We start from the raw sequence: 6,741 nt of genomic DNA, 5'->3' as shown, positions 1-6,741 counted from the left end.
AGGAAGCATCGTAACAATCATATTTAATATATTTGTTACCCTAGACATGATACTAGGAATATCATAATAACAATATAAACATGATCATAATATCAATTAATCAATTAAAGTACTTACTTGGATGCCTCGTACCTCTTTCTAATAACAAAATACACACGTTAGTAACTTCAAGGGAAATAATAAATAAAGCAATTAAATTAAATAATTGAAAGAGAAATTTGGGACCAAACCCTCAGAAATTAAAACCTTTCACGTCTAGGGCGAAGGCAACTTCGAATATGGCTAGGTGTTTCTAGATCTTGTGAATGCGGAATTTTGTATTTGAGAAAAGGCTAGTTTAGAAAAAGAGAGAGAGAGAAAATAATCAAGAAAATCTTGATGAGAGTTGATGATTGAAAAAGGGGAGATATGACCTCTATTTATAGGAAAAAAGAGGGTCGAAGAATTAAGAAAAAAATCCAAATTCGAATCGAAATAAAACTCGTAGACAGCAGTTTTTGCGGATTTTGTTTTTATCATATCTTTTGATCCAGGAATCGGAATAAGATGAATAAGATGTCGTTGGAAAGATCTTGAAGTCTACTTTCTAACCCAATTAGAATCAGATTAAAATATGTTGTAGAATAAAAGATATGAACGAAATAGTGAGACGGTGTCAGTTTTGGATAGAGTTTGATATCTTATTCATATCTTTTCCGTTATAGCTCGGAATTATTATTATAATATATCATTGGAAAGATAATTTCAAGATCTATCCAACCATATAAAATTTGGATAAAAAATATGAGGCACGAAAATAATATCTGACTGTCTTTGAACATGTTTAAATCCGAATAGAATTAGGACTTTAAAAAAAGGAAAGTTTTATAAAAAAGGAAAGTTTATATTTAATTCAAATTCCTTAATCTTATCTTTTCAAAAAAGGATAATTAAGATATTTTAGAAACTTATAGAAGATTCTAATCAATCCTAATTAGTTTAGGAATAGGATTAAACCTTTGGACCCTCCTCATGATCATTGGGTCGTAGGTAAAATCCGGTTTGGACCTAGTTTAGTATTTTGGCCATAACTTCCTCATTATTCATCGGAATTGGGCTTATAATATATCGTTGGAAAGGTCTTTTCAAGCCCCATCCAACTACACCATTATTGGACCCTTATCATGGACCAAACTAAACTGGAATGGACGTTTTCATAAAATAGAGTGGGTTTTCGAAAACAGAAAGAAAGAATTTTAACAAAAACTAACCGCAACACTAGACTTTTCACACTTTCACCTCATTCGATTATGGTTCGACGTGAAAGGTATTCATCACTGGGTTTGGTTTTGGGGAGACACAAATGGGTGTCTACAGGTAGCAAGAAAGGAACAGGTGTATCTACAATCATCTGGAGGCTACCTAAAAGAACAAATGCCTTCGTCCTCCTCAATAAAACTAACCTAATAATAAAACTAAACTAGAAAGCAAGAAATCTATAAAAAAGAAATAAAACTTACCTAGAAAGCAAGAAATCTAACCTAAGAAAACACACCAAAAATAAAAGAAAAGAGGAAAAGAAATGCACCAAACCAAAATCTCCCCCAAGCCAGAATCAGACAATGTCCTCATTGACTCGAGAACTAGCCCAGCATAGCTAGTCTTGATCATCCTCATTCATCGAGCCAAAACCCGCACCTCCACTGCCACCTGCACCACCTGCACCAGAAGAGCTACCACCAAAATAATCAGCATGAAAACTCCCCCCCGCCGGTCCCCCGAAAGGAATGTCCTGGCCGTACCCGTAGAAGGAAGAATAGTCAGTGTAAATACCACGGGTAGTGGGATCCCTATCGTATCCCTAGGGTGGAGGCTGAAACCAGTCAGGGTGAATAGCGTCGTCGGGAATGTTGCCCCGACGAGCATAATCATAGTACATAGGGTAGAGAGCTCTACCCTGGTTCCTCTCTAGGTACCCTAACCTCTGGTCTATGGAGCCTACCATCCTCCTAAGGTCAGTATGGGAATTCTCTATACGTACTAAAGCCTGACCTATACTCTGAAGGTCCCAAACTGGGTCAGAGTCAACATGAGGGATGGAGTGAGACATGCGAGGTGGAGAGAATGCCACCTCGGGCTGAGGCTGGGGTGGTGGAACTGGTGGTGGTGGTGCCTACCCCCTAGCGTTGGCAACTAAAACATCATAAGTGTTAGAAGGTTGCCCTGGAGGAAAGGCGGTCAAGTCAGGACTGGGTAGGGGAAAGATGGGCAAAGGTTGCTCGCTCCCAGTCCTAATACACCAAAAGGGTGTCTGCTCGCTATCCGGTCGAACCCATCCCAACTCCTCAAAATACCTAGCAGTCATATAGGTATCTGGTCCACAGTTGGTCAGCTGGTGGGGTCCGTCCACTACAAAACCGACCTTTTTCACTGCTATTTGAGTGATAAGGCCTCCTAAACGGATGGGGGTTTTGATGTGGTGCTGGCCGTGGCATGCCTACTCAAATGGTGAACAATAAACCTACCTATGTTCAATGTCGCGAACCCATACACATAGTGTCCTATGACAGCTAGTTCGTTAGATTGGGCATTGTGGGGCTCGTTCCTACCTAAAAAACACAAACCCGCAAATCTTTGCCAGATTTTTGGGACAGGGTTGTGAATAGGTTTGGTACTAGCATGTTGGGGGTCGGGAGTAGGCAAAACAGTCAAAGCACTATATATGTCACCCATTTTATAGTCCGCATACCATTGGTCAGATAGTTCAGAATTTAATTCAAATAATTTACAAAATTCTACAAAAGTTAAACTAATATTTCTATTGTTCAACCTAAAAAGTAAATTTGGCTCATTTCTACTACTAACAACATGTAAAGAAGACAAGAATTCACAAGTAAGTTCTCGCAATGTAGGATAGTGCATATCAACAAATTTTCTCATATCAATGTCATTTAAAAATCGCTTTACAAAATCAAACAAACCAAATGATTCTAGAGTAGGGCGGTGTAACCACCGAGAAGGAATTACCTCACGACCGATTAAGTGTTCTAGCCGCTTCTTTTGCTCTCGGCTAACAATACGGATCGTCGGCCAGTACGGAAGTTGCAAATCCGGGCCGTATTCCTCCCTCGAACTGCAGCTCCTACCGAAAATAGACCTAGCCCTCTTTGAAGCCATGGTAAAAAATGGGTTTGAAAATTAATTTGAATAAAATCTGAAAATTTTTATATGAAAATGTAGAGGATGAAGAAAGGATTACAAATATGTAAAAAGTTTTGAATTTGGTTAAGGGATGAAGAAGAAATCTTAGAGAGAAGGTAGAGAGAATTTGAGTTTTAGAGAGAGAAAGTAATAAAGGAAGGAAGAAATGAAGGAAGAAAGAAGAAAAGAAAGAAGAAGAAGACGCGGACGCTACTCGCGCCCGGTCGGGCGGTGGGTCTCCCGATCGGGCGATCTAACTTGAAAATTGCGTTGTGCTCTCGCACCCGATCGGGCGGCATTCGCCCGGTCGGGCGATCTGATAGCCCAAATTTCTTCAACTCTTGCGCCCGGTCAGGCGCCCTTCGCCCGATCGGGCGATCTAACGTCTAATTTTTCGCCCCTTCTCGCGCCCGGTCGGGCGGACAATTTTGTCCGTATACGACACTTCTCGCGCCCGGTCGGGCGAAAATACTTAATTGTAAATACTAGCTCTCGCGCCCGATCGGGCGAGCTTCGCCCAGTCGGGCCTGAGGCTAAATTGTCGAATTTTTATTTTCTTCTTTTCTCTAAAATTTGGCTAACTCTTTTCCTTCAAACCTGTACGAACACTAATAAAACTCGTTAAATTCCCTCATCTCTCCTCTCATAAGAAAAAGGAAAGAAAAACTAGTCTAAACAACATTAAAAATACGGGTTGCCTCCCGCAAAGCGCTGGTTTATCTAGGTCCCGCACGACCTTCTTACCAAGTAAAACAACTAGGACCCTTGGCCTAATGCTTGATCGGGTGGTTTCTCACCCGGTCTAGCAGTGTTTCGGCTGCGACGCGGCTTCCTGACATACCCTGTGGGACGCCAATTCACCTTATCGGGTGGATCATCCTTGACTTGGGTAAGGGGTTCTTCGATGCTACGCACCAAAGTTCCTTCTTTGATCGAGGATTGCCTCAAATTGTCATTGCATTCAACATTTGCAACTCGATCTGGCGGAACACTTACCGTAGGCTCAAAACGCACAACTTGCTTGATCGGTTCCACCTTTTCATCCTCAAAACCAAGACCAACAGTGTAGAGTGCTCTTTCTATTGCATCGACTTCCCTCTGCCATTTGTCTATCTCATCTGAAAGGGATGCAACACAAGATACCGCCTCCAAGGGATCTTTTTCAAGAGCTTGTGGCTTGTTAGAATAATTCTCAACCACATTAACACTGAAACATTTTTCCTCAGTCATTGAGCTTTTAGGGGTATTATTAAGATTGAAAATAATTTTATCATCCCCTACTGATAGTGTTAACTTACCACTTCTTACATTTATGACTGCTCCTGCAGTGTTAAGGAATGGTCTACCCAAAATAATTGGGGTTTGCATATCCTTAGCCATATCAAGAACAACAAAATCTACATGTATATAAAATTTACCTACTCTAACGGGGACATCCTCTAAAACACCTAAGGGGTATTTGAAAGAACGGTCGGCCATTTGTAGAGTTATATTGGTAGTTTTTAATTTACCCATATTCAACTTAGAACACACAGATAATGACATGATGCTAACACTAGCACCCAAATCACATAATGCATTATCAATCAAGAGATTTCCAATATGACAAGGGATAGAAAAACTACCCGAATCTTTTAATTTAGGTGGAGACTTATTTTGAAGTACGACACTACACTCTGCAGTGAAAGCTACTATCTCTACCTCACTAATAGACCTTTTCCTCGTCAATATTTCTTTCATAAATTTTGCATACGAAGGAATTTGTGTGATTAATTCAGTGAAGGTAACTGTTACCTGCAAATCCTTTACCATCTCCAGGAACTTACCAAACTGCTTATCCAAGTTTGTCTTCAATTGACGATTGGGGAATGGAAGTTTGATATTTGGCTTTGGGGCATTATTGCCCTTATCTGGAGTAGCCACCTTCTCTAGAGTCGTACCCTGCAATGTAGAATTAGATATGTTAGTATTATCCTTTAGCCCTGTAGGGCTATTAACTACATTGTTTGGTTTAACGGAATCATGATTAGCATTATTTAATAAAACAGGTTCATCAACTCTGAGCATAGGGGGCCTTTCATAGTTTGAACCACTCCTTAGAGTAATTGCAAATGCTTGATCCGTAGGCCTGGTCGGCTGTGCCGGCAGAGCTCCCTGCTGGCGGGCTTGTAGAGTAGTGGAGAGTTGCGCAATTTGATTATCTGCAATTTTATTATGTGCTAGAATTTGATCAATTGTCGCATCTCTACTCTCCATGTGCTTTTGCATATTAACCAATATTGCTCTAATTTCCACCAGAGAAGGTTCAGAAGATGAGGAGGGTTGTTGTGGTTGGTTCTTCTGGCTAGCATTAGGATGATAATATTTCTACTGCTGTTGCTGTGGCGCCTGTAGTTCTTGTGGTGGTGGATTGTGAACATTAGTACTCCGGTAGGAAAGGTACGGATGATTCCGATACCCAGGATTGTAGGTGTTGAAGTATGGGTTATTCTGCCTATAAGCTTGAATGACATTAACTTGCTCCACGGAACTCCTGCAATCTTGCTCCCAATGACCTATAATACCACAATTTTCACAGAAAGCCTCATTAGAATTATTATTAATCGCAGAAACATTAGCTACATTAGCAGAGCTAAGATTATCTAATTTTTGGCTAATAGAGGTCAGCTGAGCTTGCAAAAAGGATACAGAGTCAACACTATGCTTCCCCTTGTTCGCAAATCCTCTAGAATTCCCATATTGGGAATTGTGTATCGCCATGTCTTCAATAACCTGACCTGCATCTTCAACATCATGATTCATAAATCTCCCACTAGCTGCAGAATCTAAAATTATTCAAGAGGAATTTCCAAGGCCATTGTAAAAGGCTTGGATTAACTGCCATTGTGCTAAATTGTGGTGGGGGCAGTCTCTTTGTAGGTCCTTGAACCTCTCCCAAGCCTCATATAAAGATTCATCGGCTTCTTGGGCAAAGTTCTGAATCGCACTCCGTAGTACGGCTGTTCTCTCTGCAGGATAATACTTGTTATAAAAGTTCAAAACAAGAGTTTCCCAGTCAGTTATACCAAGTGCAGTTCTATTTAAGCCATTAAACCACAATTTAGCTTTTCCAATTAAAGAGAAGGGAAAGAGAATCTCCCTGATTTGGTCTTGAGTGACCCCGGCTTGCCTGATGGTGTTACAATATTGACAATAGTCGGCAATGTGAAGATTTGGGTCTTCACCCTTGGCTCCACTAAATTGCTTCCTCTCTATCATCGTTATAAATTGAGGCTTAATTTCGAATTGAACCCCATCAAGAGCCGGAGTAGGGGTGAAATGTGGAAAATCTGTAAGCTTGGGTTGTGAGTAATCACTAAGCTTCTTTGGAGCCGTCATCTCTGATTCTGGATCTGATGATACCTCTGAATCGCTAGAACCAGTTGGAGGGTCTCGGTGATTATTATTATCACCAGAATACGCCAGGATTCGCTTGTAGAGATTTTTCTGTCTATGAAAGGAACGTTCGATCTCAGGATCGAATGGGATGTACCCTGATCTGGAACACTTGGGCATAAACAA

At 40.7% G+C, this 6,741-nt stretch overlaps 1 non-coding gene across 1 annotated transcript; it reads left to right on the top strand.

The window, feature by feature from the left end:
• Positions 1-6,070: 6,070 nt before the first annotated feature.
• LOC145629764 (small nucleolar RNA R71) lies at positions 6,071-6,177 on the top strand. Its single transcript, XR_014111912.1, has one exon. It is a non-coding gene; the product is annotated as a small nucleolar RNA R71 (small nucleolar RNA).
• Positions 6,178-6,741: the final 564 nt, after the last annotated feature.

This window comes from Chenopodium album, chromosome 4, assembly GCF_948465745.1.
Source record: "Chenopodium album chromosome 4, dcCheAlbu1.1, whole genome shotgun sequence".
Taxonomy (NCBI): domain Eukaryota; kingdom Viridiplantae; phylum Streptophyta; class Magnoliopsida; order Caryophyllales; family Amaranthaceae; genus Chenopodium; species Chenopodium album.
Note: the sequence above shows the minus strand (reverse complement) of the source record. Positions and strands in the feature narration are given on the sequence as shown.